This window comes from Diceros bicornis, chromosome 29 (genome assembly GCF_020826845.1).
Source record: "Diceros bicornis minor isolate mBicDic1 chromosome 29, mDicBic1.mat.cur, whole genome shotgun sequence".
NCBI classification, from domain to species: Eukaryota; Metazoa; Chordata; class Mammalia; order Perissodactyla; family Rhinocerotidae; genus Diceros; species Diceros bicornis.
The window spans coordinates 25650835-25671883 of record NC_080768.1 but is presented as its reverse complement, the minus strand read 5'-3'; the positions used below and the strand labels follow the sequence as shown (position 1 = coordinate 25671883).

General features: G+C 41.0%; 1 long non-coding RNA gene across 2 annotated transcripts; it reads left to right on the top strand.

The window, feature by feature from the left end:
* The first annotated feature begins 1952 nt into the window (after positions 1-1952).
* LOC131393986 (uncharacterized) lies at positions 1953-8376 on the top strand. Of its 2 annotated transcripts, none has more exons than XR_009216029.1 (3): positions 1953-2298; positions 7005-7119; positions 8105-8376. It is a non-coding gene; the product is annotated as an uncharacterized LOC131393986 (long non-coding RNA). The 2 variants fall into 2 exon arrangements; XR_009216030.1 differs by having other exon boundaries at positions 8116-8375.
* The last annotated feature ends 12673 nt before the right edge of the window (positions 8377-21049 follow it).

Genomic DNA, 21049 nt, shown 5'->3' with positions numbered 1-21049 from the left:
TCAGACTCAAGACCGCAAGTCGACTCTTACCTGAATTTCCAGCCTGCTGGCTGGCCATACAAACGTGAGACTTGTCAGGCCCTCAATTACGTGAGCCAATTCCTTAAAATTGGAATTTAAAACTAATAGGGAGAGAGAGAGATCCTATTGGTTCTGTTCCTCTGGAGAGCCCTAATACAAGCACTTCAGCGTCACCTCCCTACACTGATCTTGGGCACTGCTCTTGGCTATTAAAATAAGGCCACTGCTACCTCACCAATCTCCCCCTGAGGCCACTATATCAGAAGTAAGGACTTAGCCCTCACAGGTTTATTTGCTTTCGACTCATTCGGAGATACCAGGGCTTAAATATTACTGTTCCCTGATTCACTCTGCTTAGCAAGACAAGGTTTAACAATACCAGAACCACAGAACATTGGGGTCATCAGGTCTCAGTGACAGCACAAAATAATGGTACATTTTAAGCCAAAGTATATTCAATAGCTAAATGTATTCAATGTAATGTTAATTTCTTAAAGAAAATAAATTACAACAGCGTTCAGCAGGAAGTAGCTGATGGCTGTTCTCTTTTCATTATCTCCCAAGATGAGATAATAACAAACAGAATTTTTTAAATATCCTGTACACAGCCTGAATCAAATGAATTGGAAATGGCCAGAGTTTTACTTAATCTTATGCCAAGGAGACAGAAGATGTATAAGGCAGACATGTAGCAAAAAGAGCAAGGATCTGTTAGGTGTGGGGTGCAGTGACTCAACCAGCCTCTTCAGGGGGAATGAAACTTCATAAGAGACCAAGAGAAAAATAGGGTTCTTAGAGTTCTTACAAAATTTAATAAAGAAGCTTTTTGTCTGAGATGCTCAGCGTTGTTAGTAGTCAAGAGAAATATAAACTAGAAAAACAACGAAACCATTATCACCTAACAGATTTATAAAAAGTAAAACATTTAATCCAGCTGATCAGGATGTGGTAAAACTTCACACACTGCTGATATCAGTTTAAATTGCTAAAATATTTTGGAAAAGAAATCCATCACTATTGATTATATTTATCCACACTTAAAATGCACTCATTGACCCAACAATACCACAGGGAAATAAAAGCACTGGAGCATGAGGATTTATGTACCAGGATATTTATTAAAGCATGTGTGTAATTATTGAAAAAAAGAAACTGAAAGCCAGCCCTGATGCCCTAGTGGTTAAAGTTTGGCGTGCTCGCTTTGGCGGCATGGGTTCAGTTCCCAGGCGTGGAACCATACTACTCATCTGTCAGTTGCCATGCTGTGGCGGTGGCTCACATAGAAGAACTAAAAGGACTTACAACTAGGATATACAACCATGTACTGGGGCTTTGGGGAGGAGAAAAAAAAAGAGACAGGAAGATTGGCAACAGATGTTAGCTTAGGGTGAATCTTTCCCAGCAAAAAAAGAAAAGAAACTGAAAATAACCTACCTGTCTATAAATAGATTAGAATAGCTATCCTATAAAATATAAAGCATCTGTTGAAAGTAGTGAGTTGTACCTACATGTATTAGTGTGGAGGGCTGATCATGAAATCTAGTCAAGTGAAAACACAGTAGCAGAGAGAGGTATAGAGTGTGAATCTATGTTTATTTTAAAAATCCTACATTTGAGTCAACATGTTTGCTTGCATATGTTTGCATAGGTGTGGAAGAATCCACACCAAGGAGCCAACTTTACCTCTGATGAGACGGACTTGCATAAGGGGTTGGGGGAGGGTATGGGTGAGATTGTTACTATTTCATGTTTATGCTTCTGTATGTTTAACTTGGTATTGTTTATATTTTTAAATTTTCTGTATATTATGATATTTTGACGTCTTAAAAAACCTTTCTGGCTGGGGAAAGACTGCTCCTCCATGGGCTAGCCAATCTCTAGAGACAGCCAAGGGCTAGCCTCAGCTTGCCTTTAATTTGCAAACTGACCCGTGCAGAGCCATGCCTCCTCTATCTGGCCAGCACACCGCAGGAGGCCATATTCCTCTGCCTCAGTCGCCCCAGGGCCAGGTACCAGGCATCTAGGGACCACCCTTACAGCTTAGAGCCCACAGGAATTATTCAAACTAGCGAATCCTAAACTGTTTCCCCTGCCCTGCCTTGCCCTTCCTGGGGAAACCCCAATACGGGCTCTGGCCTTGGTTTTATCTTTGCTCCCGCTGTCTGTCTCCTGACTACCCTGAGGCTTCTCCATGTGGACCTGCATGGCGTGCTGTGCTTCCTGCTTCTAGGACCTGTGAGAAAGGTTGACACAAAATAACCAATGCACATTCTTCAGGTAAGAGAAATAAGGTAAGTTTACTTGAGCCAGAGTGAGGATTCTAACTCGGGAAGGCCTTAGATAGCGTTTGGAGAAGCTTGGCTTTCAGTACAGTCATATCTTTTTAGAAGAAAGAACATACTTTAAACACACCCAGGATACATTTTCATCCAAAGTTTCAAAGGTATTTTGTTGCAAATTAGCAGGTCAACATGACCCTGATGTCAGGAAAGGGACTAATCTGGGCGTTACTGTGGGAGATCAAGATTTGGCCACCCTGAAATCTATCTCTTTACCTTGGTTGTTTTCTCTAGGGACATTTGACCTCCCCCACTAACTGCCTAAAGAATTTGACATGGTAGCTCCTTCCTGGAACAGATCTATCATGATGGCTGTAAAGATAACGTAGGGTAAATGTTACAATAGAAAAGGCACCAACAAGCCCCTCTTATCAGAAGTTCTGTCTCTGGCCACATTCTCTGGATGACCCTGCGAAGAGTTGCCAGACAATCATTTACATTTATAAGGGAAATCTCCATTTGTAAAGGTATCTCCCTCTCTGTTTGGAGAAGAGAGGGGGATGAGCTCATTTCTAGTGACTTGTCAATGTGGAAGGTGAAGCCTTGGGGCTGCATAATAAAACCTTACTCTTGTTTACTGTGCTTTAGTGGTAATCTCCTGTAACTGACTCCCCCCAACCCCCAAAATCCTCCTTTGTCATTGGCTGAACATAGTATTTAAGACGAGAATTTCTGCTATTGTGTGGAGAAACGCAGTGTCCTTCCTTTCTCCCATGTATACATGTTATTAAACTTGGTATTATTTTCTCCTGCTAACCTGTCTTGTTGATTATTTGGCCAGCCAGAAGAACCTTAAGGGAAAGGGCAGAGGGAGATTCTCTCTCTTCCCCCGACATTACCAATGGGGTGTAGGAGGGGAAGTATGCATTCTTAAGAGAGTGCATTCTTTACTTTAATGTTTAAAGCAGATGTACAATGTATGTTTGATAGGCTTAAGTCAGGTTTTTAGTTCAAGCCGAATCAGTTTCGAACCCAAATAGTTAGCCCCATATACCTCAATATGTGAGAATCTCTTGTCAGGATAACAAACTTTGTTTCCCTGAGCCTCTCCTCTGTCCCCTCTTGGGGCTGCACCTGACTGACCATCACACAAAAGAACACAGAACAGACCTGTTAAACAACCATGTAAAATTTCTGTCATTTAAAAACATCTAATATTTAAATAAAATAAACTCAAAAGTAAAAATCTAGTATATAGATTTAATACACAATTAAAAAGGCAGGTAAGGGCCTCGTTCTACGTAAAGAATGAATCTTCGAGTCCTATGTTGTTATGACAAAGGACTAAGTGGGTGGACACCACCACACGGCCTGATGGATTCTCATCCCTCCAGTCTCCCCTCTGTTACAGAGCTATGGCACAGCTCCATCCTGCCTTTTTCCCGACACCCCCACCCCCGCTCCAAATCCCACTGACCTATATTCTGCTGGGAACGGTGAAAAATTACTAGCTAGGGATGTTCAAACTTCATTAGCCCAGTTCACCTCCCTGGGTCTCAGTCTTCTCAACTAAAATGGCAGCTAGATGAGACAACTTCTGTCTTTGTAGCTCTAATACTCTAGGTCTCTGCCTCTCTCACCCCTCCTGGAAGTTTCTTTGGCTCTGGTCCCTGGAATTCCTATCCAGGTCCCCTCTGTTCCTCTTTGGTTTGCCTGATGAATAGTCAATAGTAAAGTTCAGCATCTCCACCTTTTATTCCAAGGCAGTTTTACCAGCTATTGTGCAACTACATTGAAAGCACTATCATTGTTGAGTTCCACAGTTTCCAGGAAACTTCCTTCTCATTCTTTCTAAGCTGTGCTCCCTGATGGACTGTTTCTGAAATAGGTTTCTATGAGGGCTCTATGTTTCAGCTGAGAATTTCTGATCCAGTGAGGACACATGTCCTTCCCAGCTCAGATTACTGGTTTAAACCAGCCCCCCAGATTCTTTCTGAAGACTCATGAAATTACCAATATCATCACTGGTTTGCATAGTCCTCCACTTGGGTCCTTTATGAAGCTCTGAATAATACTAATCCCTGCATTGGCCCTCCATAAACCATTTATTTTTTTTCCCCTGAAGTGGGTGTGTTCACAAAGAACTTCCCATTTCAGAAATAAGAAGACGAAAGTTGGTGAACCTCTAGGGGTAAATAAGAGACCCTCCCGTCACCACTCCTTAAGGAGGAGAAAGGCTAAGTTTGGTCATGTCTAAGGAAATTTTATTGTGCTGGTGGGAGAAGCTTTCACTGGACAGAGTGAACGGGGCACTTGCATGTGGGTGCAGACTTTCAGACTCACCCTCCCCCAGAGCTGCAGTAGTGGGCACGGCTCTCTCTGTCTGTGCACCCCTCTCCAAACCCCCAGCACCTAGCACAGAAGCTGCTGAGAAGAACCTGAGGTAAACACATGACTATCCTCGCTGTTCTATCTCGTCTTGTCAGTGAACGGACTTGCTTCCTGTTGGAACAGTAAGATATGACATTTGGGTTTGGGCTTGGGGTGAAGGAGGTAGGCAAAGGTAGCCTTTTGACATATTTTGGTTCTAAGCAAAAGAAAAAAGGAAATGCCTCAGGTCTAGCCTTTTTCTCTAGAGTGCTACATTGGGGTAAAAATAAAATGTTCCTTTGCTTTGCTTTGTCCATGTGAATATATCGTCCTCATGAAGGGTGAGGAGTGGTGGCTGCTTGAGGGCCAGGCACAGATATTTGGTCATCTATCTATTTACGGATTATCATCCCCTTTTAACATTCTCTAGAATAGTTTTCTAATAGTTACTTATTACAAGCAAAGGGTTTCTGAGTCTATTTTTTAGTAATAACAAAACGTAATAAAAAATAAGGCTTTAATATGTAGCAAGTTTCAATTGTCTTGCTAAGTGCAATTATAGAATATATGGCCTTTAAAAAAAAAACCTTTTATCAACCCACTGTGTTTTTCATAAAGAAAGATAGATCTATAAACAAAAGCCAAATTGAATCCTGGTAGTAATTTTGGATGAAAATTTTTAATGTTACCTTCTTTATGCATTCTGAAATGTAGAGAAAGAAGCAAAACAAAATGAATAACATTAGAGCTGAAACTAAAGATTTATTAGATCCATTTATATCCTTCTGCACAGACGGAGAAAGTCTAGAAAGGAAGATCGCTGTTCCTGACTAGCCACCAGTGACATTTTTACATTTGGGGCATTTTTGAGATTCCATGATGAGAATCAAACCCCTTGGTATGTCAAAGAGGAAGTGTGACTGAAGAGGATGAAACCGCTCCGTGGACCCCTCCTGGGGCGGGTAGTACATATCACCTCATTCCCAATTCCAGGGCAGGACTGTGAAAGGCACGAATCTGACTTGATGATCCTCATATTCTCTATCCCTCTGCCCTCCACCCCTTGCTCCTCCCAGTCTTGTTCCGTCTTCTGTTCCAGCTAACTGTCAAAATGGGTGGCAATTTCCTACCACGTGTAATTCACATGCAGGGATATATGCATTTTAATAGGGGCATTCCAAAATCGAAAGACATTTAACTTTTATGACCAAAGTGATAAACACTGACATTCCAGGCATCAGATAGAGGGAGGCCAGTGGGAGAAGGATCTGTTGACAAAGCACACCAACCCTCTGCGCAGGAGGAGGGACGGAGAAGGATCATAAAATGGGAGCTGCTAAGGAAGCATCCTGAAGGTCTCTCTCAAAGGTGCCCTCCCTACCTAACTGCATCCCTTCCATTAAGCTCTTGATACAAGACTATTTCACTAGAAGTATGGGCGGCTGGTGGAGATATGTAATTTTAGCCTCTCATTCTTTACTTTCAGTATGATTCAGCCTATTTGTCTCGAGCTTTTGGCTTCATGTTAGGAAGCAGATGTTTACCCTCCTGTTCCTTGGGCTAGTAATCTCTATAATTAAGAGTTCTGAAAGAATACTGGAAGGGGTACAACCTAGTTCTTGGATAAAATTAAATATGTGTGTGGGAAATTGATTTCCTTCTGATTACTTTAATTATAAGCTTGAACGTCTATAGCATTTAAATTTTAACGACAAAGCTTCACTTTAAAAAAATTGCAGATTCTTGAATGACTTCTTTCAAATTCATCTTTTATTTTCAGTTACATATTTGCAGCTGGTAAATTTTTATGAAATTTTCTAGTTTTAAATGTTTAACAGACTAAGCTAGGCGATGGCTCCGCTCTGCCACATGACCACCAAACCCTGAAACTTCAGTGGCTTTAATATAACAGCTTCACAGAAAGTGAAGTAGATCAGTCATCTCTCCTCTGTTTTGAAATGTCGCCGTCTGGTTCATGGGTCTCCAAGGTCACGGTGGCAGAGGAAGAGAGGGCGAAAGGAGTGGATAGGGTGTTTTATGGACCAGGACTTACAATGAGTTGCTTCACTTTTCCCCAGATTCTAATAGGCAGACCTTCAGCCCAATGTTGCAGCAGGGAAGCTGCAACATGTAGAAGGGTAGATGGATATTTGTTAATCCAAAGGATTAATGCAAAGGAGGAGCAGAGGACGGAGGTCAAAGAGGGGAGGGATAGCTGTTAAGTGCTATCAGTTTCTACATTGGATAGAAGTGTTTAAAATAACTCCACAAAGTAGAAACACAGAGCAGGTAGAGGACTATTTTAATAGTGTGTGTTTTCTGTTTGTTTAACAGTCATGCGCCTCATAACGACGTTTCGGTCAACGACAGACAGCCTAATCAAAGGTGATCCTATAAGATGAGTACCATATAGCCTAGGTGTGTAGTAGGCTGTACCATCTATGTTTGTGTAAGTACACTCTATGATGTTCACAGCGACGAAATCACCTAACAATTCTCAGAGGGTATCCCCATCCTTAAGCAACGCAGGAGTGTATATTGGAATCCACTAAGGATACCCAGGGTTCTGATTCTTCGTTAGAACACATGAAACACTCATAATTGGGTGGCTATCTGTCGAGCAGGTAGTGAGGACGGGTTCAGTTTAGAATGAAGTGACAGTTATGAGTGGTCCCTATGAAGGGAGAGACCAAGGAAAAATAGGCAGCAGGGTTGGGGAATGAAAAAGAGAATAATATTCAAGGTATTTCTGGAAGGGACAGTAGTAGCTAGATTTTCAGTTTCAGAAACTTTCCTTCACGCATTGAACCTTCTTTCATTCTCATTCCCTAGGATTGCCTCGTATTCCTTTTTCCATTTCTATACTTTCCGTACTCCTTCTAGTTGGTCACAGTAAAAAAAAAATGAAAATTTAATCCAAGAAGAAAAAAAGGTAGAAGATTAGAGACAGGCTAATGTTGCCCCAATTTTTATAAAGGAAACACTAATACATCCAGAGACCTCAAAAAATTAAGCCTGAGGTCCATTTCTGTCACTAAGGATTTCCAGAAGAATAAAATGTAGTCCCTTCCCTCAAATAGCTCACAGTCGGGCAGGAGGAGGTGAACTGTGACTATCGTATAACATGACCTGGGACATAAGCGATCTATATACAAAGTACAATGGGAGTTTAGAGAACAAGCAAGCATATCTGCCTGGGGGTGCAGGGGACTAGTCACAGAAGGGGTATGCGAGTGTCTCAAAAAATGAGACACATTGTAAGTGAGCGTAAGTGAGGCCATCTTATTACAGTAAATGGCCCCAGCCCCTCCTCTGTGTGACTACTCACTGCTCTGCACGTACTCCAAAAAATTCACATACTCTCCTGATTTATAGCCTCCGCTTACATATGTACTACCCAATAGCTTGATAAATTAAAAACTTTGTTCTATGAGTTTCTCTCTAGGAACAGGCTGACCACAGGCGGGAAACACACCTACAAGGTATCCATCACAGCTGACAGAAGAATGGAACAATGTGATTCCTGGAGCCCGTCACACCTGGAGACCATCATCCCTGGACCCCCTCCTTATGGCCCATTTTCCCTATATAACTGCCTCAAGATTCTGTAATCTTTGAGACATTAGTCACCTGTCTTCTGATTTGCTGGCTAATCTAATTAAACTTTGTTTCTCCATCTCTAACTCGTTGTGATTAATTGGCTCAGATTGTGGCGAGCAGAGTGAGCCCATTGCTAGGTATCAACATGCAAAGTCAAAGAAGCCTGAACCAACATGACTTGGCCCACAAGAGTGAGCCAAGTTGGATGTGGGAAAATGACAGGGGACACTGCTGGAAATATAGGCTGGGATCAGAGTGTGCAAGTCCCCAAAAGCCAAATGAAGATATTTGAACGTTGTCCGGCAAATGATAGCAAGGAATCACAGGTTTTAAAGTAAGAAAGTAGAATGATTATATGAGAAGCTTCCCAACCTGGTGTTTGTAGAACAAAGTTCCTCACCAATGTCTGTGGTCAACATGGTTCAGGAAACACATCATAATGTAGCTCCTTCTTAGAGACTCACAAGAATAGTAATGAGCATGATATACACTTGAGAATTCCTGAAATAAAGAAACTTGTGAACTTTGTTTAGCTCAGTATTTCCAAAATATAATTAAATATGTGTATTAGTTTTCTATTGCTGTGTAACAAATTACCACAAGCTTAGCAACTTAAAACAAAACCCATTTATTAACTCACAGTTCTGTAGGTCAGAAGTGCAGCACAGCATGACTGGGTTCTCTACTCAGGTTATTACAGGGTTAAAATCAAGGTGTTGCCCACACTAAGTTCTCATCTGGAGGCTCTGGGGGGAAATCCACCACCAAGCTCATTCCTATTGTTGGCAGAATTCATTTCTTTGCTGTTGCAGAACCGATGTCCGCATTTCCTTGCTGGCTGTCAACCGAGGGTTGGTCTCAGCCCCTAGAGGTTCCTTTCAGATTCCTTCCGCATGCCCCCTCCCCTCACCGACAGTTTATAGTATGAGATTTACTTTCTTCTAGGCTAGCAAGAGTATATCTTTTTGTCTTCCCTTCTCTGACCAGGGGGCTCATGTGATTAGGTCAGGCCCACCAGGATAATCTGCCTATCTTAAGGTCAACTGATTTGGGACTTTAATTACATCTGCAAAATCTCTTCACAGTGGTAAATAAATTAGTGTTTGATTGAATAACCAGGAGCCAGGAATCTTGAGGACCCATCTTAGAATTCTGCCTACCACAATAAACAACTTGTTTTACCATGTTTGGTAAAAACTTGTTTTTACCCAGTTTGGTAAAAACTGGATTGATGTTGTAGACAGAACAATCTGTAGAGAGCCCTGAAAATCAGAGGTATGGAAATGTGGCGATCGGTTAAGAGGCTATTGTGGTTATCAAAACAAGATAAAATGAGCACCTAAATGAAAGTATTTGGAGATAGAATCAATATAACTTGATGAGCAAATAGGTAAACTGGACATTGAAACCTTTCAGGTCTTTAGCCCAAAATATTGTCAGTTGTGATGGTATCAAGCATAGTAAAAATTCAGAACAAGAAACGGGATTGACAAGGAAGAGGTAATGAGTTTGGTTTTTAATATGTTGAGTTTGAGGTCTGCGGTATAGAAGAGAAGAGAAAAGTTTGAAACTTTGCAGAAATATAAGGGCTGATGATATATATTTGGAAGTCATCACAATGGGTAAGATTTCCTGAGTCGGGGGATAGAAGGAGAATGCAATAGGACTGGGGATGAAGTGAACAAACGAGTTCATTAAAATACAAGCCATGTTAAGTTACACTCATAAAATCATTTACTTATTAGAGGAGAAGAAGGCTACAGTCAAATTCGTCTTAATATTAACAAAGTATTCTGTAGACTATCCCATGAGATCTTTGCAGATAGACCAAAGGCACGTAGGGCTTTGAGAGCCACATAAAGATCTGTTTTCAAGCAGTGATGATTCATGATTCTTTGTCAAAGGAATCGGTGGAAAGAGCACTGGTCTTGGAGTCAGGGGATGATCTGTGCTCTTACACTAAAAGTCAGTTCACGAAGATTAAACAACATGCACACACGTTTCCTGAATAAATGAAAAGCTAGTTGTATGTCCTTGAACTATTCAACCCACTTTCCAGGTCTCTGTATCTCATCAATATCAATGCTGCATTAGACATTCTGAAAAATCCTTTTATCTCCAAAATTCTAGGGATTACAAACTACAGAGGGTGAAGTGCCCTCTTGCAAAGCACCACTCAGTTCTTCCCTCTCTTCTGCCATTTAACATTTTTATCTGTGATTTGGATAAGTACATTTTTAGCAATTATGTAGTTGAAACAAATCTGAGAGACACAGCTAAGTGACAGATGGCCAAAATCAATATTAAATTGTCGGCAGGAATCTGGAAACAAAAACACAAATAATTAGCCAATACTTTGGCTAAATAAAGATTGTTGTTGGAGCTTAGAATATACTTCTCAATAAATAGAATATCAAAGATGGTAATATGGTTTTCAGACGAAGCCCTAAAGTCCTATTTGGTCAATTCCTGAGCTGTGGGTTACCCCAGCTCATGCTCTATGGGGCTCCCCTGAGGTGCTGAGTGGGAACATTGCCTCTTCCCTGAGCACAAGCAGTGTTCTCCACCTGCCGCTGCTCTCCACCCTATGGTTTCCATGCTCCAGAATCACTTACTATCTCATTTCTCTACAAGTCCTGCCCCTCAAACCAAAATTTTCTTCTACAAATGATCTACAAGTGATCTCAACTAGGTGCTGTTCTTTATTATTTTTAAAATTTTTAAATGATCATATTAACACAATAGAGTTTCACCTTTCACACTAGGGGTGGGAGGTGGGTTCTAAAGTCAACATGTAAAGATCAAATATCCTTTGGTTAAAATTCTGTAGGAAGATACCACACTGAAGACCAACGTATGGTTATTTTGTTAGTCCAGCACAGCTATTCCTCCATCATCGGAAGATGGAGGAATTAACTGTTTCTTCAGTTAAGCATCGGATACAGTGGTGGGCTTGCATTCAGGGGCCATATTGTCCCAAAAAATAGACTTCTGAAAACACTCGACTCACACTGAACACAGACAGAGGCTCGTTCTGTAGGCCACTTGGTTTTCAATTTCTATCTCATCCTCACTCTTAAGCAGATTTTAATTGAGCAAAATGTGACTGAAAAAGTTTAATCAATATCTATCTATCTATCTATCTATCTATCTATCTATCTATCTATCTATCATCTCTCCATCTCAAATACACCCCTAATGAGATTGCACTGTTCAGGCAAGCGATTAGAGAAAGACAGCAGATCGAGGAACCTAACCTTCTGCTTCTAATTAAATATATATATATATATTTTAATGTGCCAGAAAACAAGATAGTATGCTCTCAATTGAACATAAATTATGAAAAATCCCTGAAAACAAGGGATGGGATTTTTGACTGAAGGATCACAGTCTGAAACACAAGTAACAGAGCATTGCAGTGGAGGGTAGATTTAAATGTACCTCAAGGTGGTCAGTTGGAGAGCTGGAGGGACGCTTGGGGTAAATATCAAGGTAATGGTTGGAGAACAACAAACAAAGCTTCCACGCCAGTCAGCCCCTTCCTGTCTCCCACTTGCACCAAGCAGTGGAGTGCAGGATCATCTGTTCTTTTTTTTGTGAAGAAGATCAGCCCTGAGCTAACATCCGTGCTGATCCTCCTCTTTCTTTTTTGCTGAGGAAGACTGGCTCTGAGCTAACATCTATTGCCAATCCTCCTCCTTTTCCACCCCCCCGCCAAAGCCCCAGCAGATAGTTGCATGTCACAGTTGCACATCCTTCCAGTTGCTGCACATGGGACGCGGCCCCAGCATGGCTGGAGAATCAGTGCGTCGGTGCGCGCCTGGGACCCCAACCCCAGCCGCCAGTAGCAGAGCGCGTGCACTCAACTGCTAAGCCACAGGGTCGGCCCAGGATCCTCTATTCTTGAGTCCAGAAATCCAGCTACTGCATTCAGGACCCAGCAGTACATCCCATCCCTCCTTGACAATCCCTGTGGACAGGCTATGGTTTTTTTAAAAAATACAAAACTCACTAACTAGGAAAAAAAATCAATAAACATCAAACATAAAATATATACCAAATTTAACTTTTTTTGCCCCCAAATTTGGCAATTTTTAAAAATGAGTAATATCATACGTGGATGAGAATGTGGAGAAATAAATTCTTTCTTACAGTATTGATAGGGGTAAAATTATTACAGACATTTTTTTTTGTGGGCCATTTAGCAGGATTTAAAAAAATTTTAAAGATGCATATTCTTTTACTGCAGAAATTCCACTTCTTGACATCTATTAAAGAGAAATTCTCACACATGTGCACAAAGAGAAATTCTTACATCTGTACGCAAAGAACAATGTATACAAAATCTCATTGCAGCATTATTTGGAATAGCCAAAAAAGAAAAAAAGGAAAGAAATGAAGAAAAAAAGAAAGAATGTAAATGTCCATCAACAGGGCAATGGTTAGCTAAATTATGGTACATTGTTACTATGTGTATTAGTTTGCTCAGGCTGCCATAACTAAGTACCACAGACTGGGTTGCTTAAATAACAAAAATTTATTTTCTCATTGTTCTGGAGGCTGGAAGTCCAAGATCAAAGTGTCAGCAGGGTTAATTTCTTCTGAAGCCTCTCTCCTTGGCTTGTAGATGGCTGTCTTCTCCATATGTCTTTCTCTTGTGTCCATCTGTGTTCTAATCTTTTTTTTAAGGACACCAGTCCTATTGGATTAGGACCCACCCTAGTGACCTCCTTTAATTACCTCTATAAAGGCCCTATCTCCAAATACAGTAACATTCTGAGGTACTGAGGGTTAGAACTTCAACATACGAATTTTCGGGGACACAATTCAGCTCATAGCACTACAGAACACTATGCAACAGTTAAAAAGAAAGACGCTAACTGATGACTGGATAAGGAAGATGTGGTATATATATACAGTGCAATACTACTCAGCCATAAAAAGACAAAATCATCCCATTTGCAACAACATGGGTAGACCTGGAGGGTGTTATGTTAAGCAAAATAAGCCAGACAGAAAAAGACAAACACTGCATGATTTTACTCATACGTGGAAGATAAACTAACACATGGACAGAGAGAACAGTTTGGTGGTTACCAGGGGGAAAGGGGTCGGGAAGTGGGCACATGGGGTGAAGGGACATATTTGTACGGTGACTGACAATAATGTACAACTAAAGTTTCACAATGTTATAAACTATTATGACATCAATAAAAAAAGAAGAAAAAGACGCTAATGTGTACATAGTTCTCTAAGATAAAAGTTAAATTTAAAATGCAAATTGATCCCATTTACTATTAAAACAATATTTGTTAATGAGATTTTAGAATCTGCTTCTGGAGTGGAAGCCGAAATAGGAGAGATGATCAAGGAGAACTTGGTTTTATATGTGCTATTTTAATTTTTATGAGGAGAATATATTCCTGAATTATTTGTGAATCCTTCTCTAAAAAATTCCAAAACCAAATCAAGACAAAATAATACATGCTCACTGTAAAATTTAAATCAGAAATATAGACAGTAGAGAAGGTACGTCCTCCCCTCTGCCTTCATCCAATGCACAGTTTGGAGCGGACTCTCACAGACTGCTCTCTGTGTTTATACAGACATAGACACACATAGAGAGGGTCAGGTCACCCCAGAATTTATCATCCAAACTGGGATAATTTCAAAAGTGGGAGGGGGAACTAATAATAATTACACTTGGACAAAGGGCACAAACCAAGACTATTCTGGCAAACCTGGAAGGAAGATCACCCTGCATATATACATGTGCCTTTTTTCCTATGTAAATGAAATCCTGTTATCTATAATGTACTGGAACTATTTTTTTCATCAGCTTCACAACTTGGAATCCTTTCTCATCAGAACAGGTAGGTCTTCCTTCCCTCACCCTTTCCAATGACTGCATAATATTTCATGGTGTAGATGTACTGCAACTTATTTAAACTATTATTGACAAGAGTGACATTTTAAACTAGGTCTTTTGTTTTCATTAAAATGATACCTGAACGTGGTAGAAGAAAAGAAATCAAACCATTTAGAAACTTCTAAAACGGAAAGTTAGAATCTCCTCACCTAGTTCCATTCCTCTGAAGTAGCCACCTTTACTAGCTTCTATTTCATGATGCTTCTGGTGATTAATTTCATAACTTAACATAATTTCATAACTTGATTTCTTGGACTAAATTTTTAGTATCTACATGAAAGATGAGAAATATAATGCATTTATACTACTTTCCACAACCTCTCTCTGCCTCCAATGCCTCATTATATTGAGAAATTAAAAGGATTAGAGTAAGACCCACTGATGTATGAATGAGTATAGACTCCCATAGCTATTTGCATCCCTGTGCAAACTGATTTCAAATTGATGGGAAGATGAAAAAAATCAAATAGAAATTTTGGATAGGAGGATCCCCAATAAGGGGCTCTCCTGCCTGGGGCCACTCCTCATCCCTCCTCATATGGACAGCCTTTCCCTTCTTCCTCCAAACTCATCCCCCTCAAACACAAGGCCATCTTCTCTGAGATGATCCTTCTAGCCTGGATGGGCTGGTCATTTATGTGAAAGTTTTCATTTATCAGCTGGGGACTCTCTTTACCAAGGTATATCTGCTTATCCATTTGCAGAGAGTATGGGAAAAGTGAAGGAAAGACTCCCCCAATGTCCTCCACTATCTCTTTCATTGTTACTGTTTCTGCACACCTGTAGGCAGCCAATCTGCTTTCACTGAGTCTCTTTTACTGAAGTTAAAGCCTGAAAACATTACTGATATTCCCTCATTCCTCAGAGGTGGGTCCTGCCTAGTACAAAACTTCCCTATCAGAGAAGAAGGATGACTCAGGCCCTAGGCTTGTCACTGTAATTAGGTTTAGAAATGAATGATTACATTAAAGGGATTACAAATCTTCTCAATTACCTTAATTTAATCTCTTCTATTAACTTAATAGAAATGTTGGCCAGTGGAATCAACCAGGAATACTATGTCATTTGCTAATGAAGAAAATTGCATCAAAATAACAAGAAGGTTATGATCCCACTGAAGGTACACAACTCCCATCACAGCTTAGTAATACAGTCTCATTTGTTCCTTTCTACAGATTTAGCGAGGAAAGAGGAAAGGAAGGAAAGGAAGGAGGGAGGGAGGGAGGAAGGAAGGACAGAAGGAAGGACAGAAGGAAGGAAGGAAGGAAGGAAGGAAGGAAGGAAGGAAGGAAGGAAGGAAGGAGAAACTCAACTCAATGAAGAGAATTTCCTAACCATCATAACTATTGATTTATGTAGCTGAATTTACACCTTGCTTAATCCATCCCTTTAATGAAAGTGGACTGCAGTGTAATATCCTAGAAGTTTTAGTTTTATGTCCTTTGACTATCCTGATTCTATGGCCTACACATGGATGTATCCTGGTGGGCCTGTTTGTACATGTGGAGTTTGATTGATGGCCTAAGGAGCATGTTGACTGGGCTGAGAGTTTCTTTACTAAGAAAATGCCAACCGACTATGTCCCTTGGTCCAAAACCTGTGGACCCTGAACTCAGAGAGGAGCATTTTAAATTTGCAAAGGTGATGTTTAGGAACTGGGGTATGTAGCCCTGAACGTGGGACCATTTTTTGAATTATTGAGGCAGTCTCAGAGGAAACTCTATTGTCCTGTGAGAAAACAGAAGCTTTTGGAGGAGGGGTGGTCTGAGTATTTTTACATAAAGAGATTCAGTTTGCTTCCTGAGATGTTAAGACCTAAATGTAAGAATCTTATTCCAAGCTTGTAAACAACTTTAGGGGACTCAAATTTTGGATCTCATAAGTATTCAGTTTCTTCTTTGTGCTTAAATATCTGTTGAGTTCTTTCTGCCATGTGTAAGGCACTATGCTGTGCATCCTGGGGGCTAGAAAAATGAATAAGGCAGAGGCTTTCCTCTTCAAGGAGAATGTAGGAGACAAATCTGAAGTGCAAGGAAGGGAACAATATTCGGGATGATTGGTGGTGGGCAGAGATGTGCAGAGTGATGGCAATAGTGATTAATAAGTCAAAAGTTCCAGAATGGAACTCTAATAGGTAGGTGCAGCTTTTAAATATTATCTCAGCATTTGACTGTTAATGGAGTGTTTTCCCAGATCTGGGGGCTACAGAGAAGATTGAATAGAGAGGTTAATTTTAAAATCCATTCCAGTGTCTGGGTTACATGTACTGAGTCCTACCAAGTACTGTGAATATCTTGAATCAACAGTTACCTTCCATCTCTCTTGGCAAGTAAGTGCTTCAAACGTCATAAACTAAAAGCTTGTGATAAGGACTTAAAAGAAGGATCTGACCCTATGGCTGAATCCCTCGACAAACTGTTTCCACTTCAAGGTCTTCACAGATAGATGAGACAAATGCATTTTAATATGTCCTTGCTGGAAATCATCTGACAAAAGCATCTCTGTGAAATTCCTGGAAACTAAGACTAATAGACTTAAAGATTTTACTGCTGTTAGAAGGCTCTCAGAACATTGAATTTAAGCCAGAACATTAAGTTTAAGCTTTTCAGTCTTTTAGCTACTGAGTAGGAACCGATTGATAAGGACAGTGAGATGGAAATGAAAATATACCAAAAGAGCCTTTTAAATTGTCTTTACTATAATTTGATCCATCAGCATATTCCCTGATGCTTGGCTCCCAGGGCAACCAATATAAGTCATCAGAACGCACTTGTGGGTCCTTATTAACCGTGCTGAGAGGGCAAAGAACACCAGGATGAGTAAGACTGCTTATTTGGGAAAGCTTTCCAGTGGCAAATTAGATATTTTCCATGATTGCTCTTTTTTTTTTTTTTGGTGAGAAAGATTGTTGCTGAGCTAACATCTGTGCCAATCTTCCTCTATTTTTGTATGTGGGATGCTGCCACAGCATGGCTTGATGAGTGGTGTGTAGGTCCACACCCGGGATCCAAACCCGCAAATTCCAAGCCACCAAAGCGGAGTGCGTGAACTTAACCACTATGTCTCCAGGCTGGCCCCTCCGTGATTTTTCTTAAAACATAAAAAGAGAAAACCATAAACCACAACAATTGAGATCTGGAAGTTGGGAAAAATAAGAACTGATTTTTACTGATCACGTCCTATGTGTCAGGCACAAAGCTAGACACATCACATTTTCTATCTCATTTAATCCTTCAAACACCCATAAAGGTAGATAGTTTTACTAACTTATTATATGATGTGAGCTAAATGTCTTTGTCCTTTAAAACCTCTCAAGTGTTACTTAGAGAGCATAAATTCTGGTTACCTAAGGGTCCAATGTCTGCTGATCTTGAGATGGGGTGGAAGTATAGTATATATTGGAGATGTTAGAGCAAAACTACTCTGCTTAAGAAAAGCAGAGAAAAATAGAAAGGATAAAAAGAGTAGAAGAAAAGAAGAGAAAGAAGAGGCTGTGTGAGAGACCATCCAAGGATGAAGGGAAGGAAACCAAGAGGCTGGCCATGGAGGACAGATATCAGGAGGGAAAAGAAATGTTTATAGGATTTTAAAAATAGTAATTTACTTGCTAAATATTAGCACTGTAAACCATTTCCACCACCCCCACCCCCCAAAAAACACGTATTTTCATAAAGTAGACGTTGGATTTGCTTTGTGGATAAATGTTAAGTCTTGCTTCAAAGAGGGCATGGACTGGGAACAGAGGTGGCCAAGGCCAGAGGAGTGGGGCACAGCAACTTTTGAACTTCATAGCATTGGGGCAGTTGAGACTCCAAGAGTTTTAGTGACTTCCTCAAGACATCCTAGCTAGGAAATGCAGCCAGGATTTGACACCAGATCTGTATGATCACAGAATCCATTTCTCTTTTGTCAATACCAGTAGTTTACTAATGCAGTTCTTGGACCAGCAGCAGCTGCAGCAGCAGCATCGTGTGGGAACTGGTTAGAAATATAAATTCTCAGCCCGCATCTCAGACCTACTGAGTCAAAACTTAAGATAGGACCCAGAAATCTGTAGTTTAATAAGCCCTCCAGGTGACTCTAATTCATGCTCAAGTTTGAGAACCACTGTTCTATAGTATAGACTCTATACCACACTGTCTCCCCCAGGGATTTAGGAACCATCAAGGTCAACCCCTTCATCATACAAACAGAAAGCTAAGATTCAGAAAAGTGAATTGACTTTTCCAAGGTCAAATAGCTAGTTTTTAAAACACAGCTGAGAGGCCAGCCCTGTAGCCTGGTGGTGAAGTTTCATGCATTCTGCTTCAGCGGCCCGGGTTCAGTTCCTGGGCACAGACCTACACCACTCGTCAGCAACCATGCTGTGGCAGCAACTCACGTACAAAATAGAGGAAGATTGGCAACAGATATCAGCTCAGAGCAAATCTTCCTCAAGAAAAAAAAAGAAAAAACATAGCTGAAACTAGTATTTATATTTTTAAAAGTTTTACTCCAGCTAAATTTCCACATTCTTGTCAAGGTCTCCAAAAACTCAATATTGACAAGTCCAATAGGAACTTCTCAATTCCATCTAACCAAACCTCTTAGCAGTGTTTTAGTATATGTGCTGCCGAAGCGAGCACATCTCTTAGCAGTGTTTTAAAGAATTGATCATTCTTCCCTTCTTGAATCATTTTGATCTCTTGGCTTTGATGAAACCACACTCTCCTGGTTTTCTTTTGAGAAAGAGAAAAGCAGCCCCTGACCTCTGGGAGCCAGCCTGATGCTACCTGTCATGCTCGGGGTTGCTAGGAGCTGGTCCTGCACTCACTGCTGGGCCCTGGTGTTCTCCAGTTGAATGTAAACAATTTCACAGAACATCAACCTCAGACAAGGCCACTCTGTGACCACTAGGCACCAAAACAAAAAAAAACAAGACTGTTTCATAATGCTGTCTTAACACAGTCCTACACAAGAACATTGTCCAGACCTACAAAATTACAAATGTCCCTCTATCCTGGCTAACCTAAGGGATTGCTGCTGCTTTATCGATCACAGCTTTACCTTCACTCTTGTCGTCCCTTCTTCTCCATAGATTTATTCAGAAATCCAATGCTAGAATTGTCCTCTCCTCCTCACAGCATCCAATCCAGACCAACGCCCTGCCTCATTGTCCCCAAAATCACCTAACACAAGCCTAAATTTTATAACAGAGTCATTCTAACACACTTTTATTGAGACACCCGTGGTTCCCCATGGTGTGTGTTCTCCCTTGTTGCAACGAGTAATAAACTCAACTTTGTTCAATTACAGGTGTGTTCTTGGCATCTTTGGCTGGAGAGCTCAACACCGCCTACCTCACTGCTGCTTTTCTCTGTCTCTTTTGCTGAATCATCTTGCTCTTCCAAATGTCTAGAGCTTAGTTTTGCTACATCCTCCCCTCCCCTCCCCTTCCCTCCCTTCCCTTCCTTTCCCTTTCCTTCCCTTCTCTTCTCCCTACACTTCTATGGGCAATCTTATCCATAGCATTTTTATACTGGTGACTCCCAAACATATATATTCCACCTTTGATCTTTCCCATGAACTTTGTTCTCTTGTATTCACATGCCTATATTATATATCCACGTGAATATCTCATAGGCATCTCATACTTGCTAATAATTAAACTCCAGATCTTTTCCTTCAAGCTTAACCCACCTTGAAAGTTTGCCGTCTTAGAAAATTGTACCACCATTACTTCAGTTGCTGAGGTCAAAAAGCCTTGGAATCATCCTTGACAATTCTCAATCTCTCGCACTCAACATCCAATCCATCAAAATCCTGTGGGATCTACCTTTAAAATATATCCTGAATCCAAACACTTCTCACCACCCCCACCTCCCACATCCCACCATCATCTCTCTTGCAAGGTTCTGCAGTAGCCTCCTAATTATTCTCCCAGTCTCCACCTTGGCTCTCTCTATTGGGGCAGAGACCAGAATCTAATCTTGCTAGTTTAGCAGAAAGAAATTTACCAGAAGCCATTTCAATGGCTTCTAGAATCAGTGGAAAGGCTGAAGAAACAAATGCCAGTTTGAGCTCCCAATAAAAAATTGGATGATCCACACTGTAGAACCAAGCCACCAAGAGAGCTACTGCCATTTCTATAACCACTCAACTAGTAAGCTGACATCCAAAACTATACTGCTTTGCCACAAACAGGAAGCCGTCATGATCAGGAGAAGCTACTTCTCCTGGTGATGATACTTGGCTGCAGAAAATAGAAGAACCAGCCGACTCCTGGCCTTGACCTCACTAAATCTCATGTGAGTGCATCCGATTGGTGGAACCTACATCAATCCAGAACCCTAGCTAAATAGGAATCTGGGGGATATGGTGTTTAGCTTTCTGGCGTCTGCAGGATGGGGAGGCACTACAGAAAGAAGTTGGAATGGATATTGAGCACCAAACCCCATGACCCAATACACTTCACTATTTCACCACTCAGCAGCTGGAGTAATTCTATTAAACATAAACCTTGTCATGCCACTGTCTTGCTTGCTCAACACTCTCACAAATGGTGTGCCTTCATGCTTGGAACAAGATTCCATGTCCTTACGAGACTTGATCTGGCAGCAGGCTTTCCTTCCACTCTCTTCCTTGCTCTTCTGCTGTGGCCACTCTGGCCTTCTTATAGTTCTTCAGACATGCTGGAATATGCCTGTTCCTAGACCACTTGCCATTCACTCTGCCCAGAAATGTTTTCTCTCAGATACTCACATTGCTTGCTGCTCTACCTCACTCAGATCTCTGGCCAAAGACCAAGATGGCCTTTGATGACCAGTCTATTGGAATAGCACTGCCCCTCACCCTCGATCCACACCTCTCC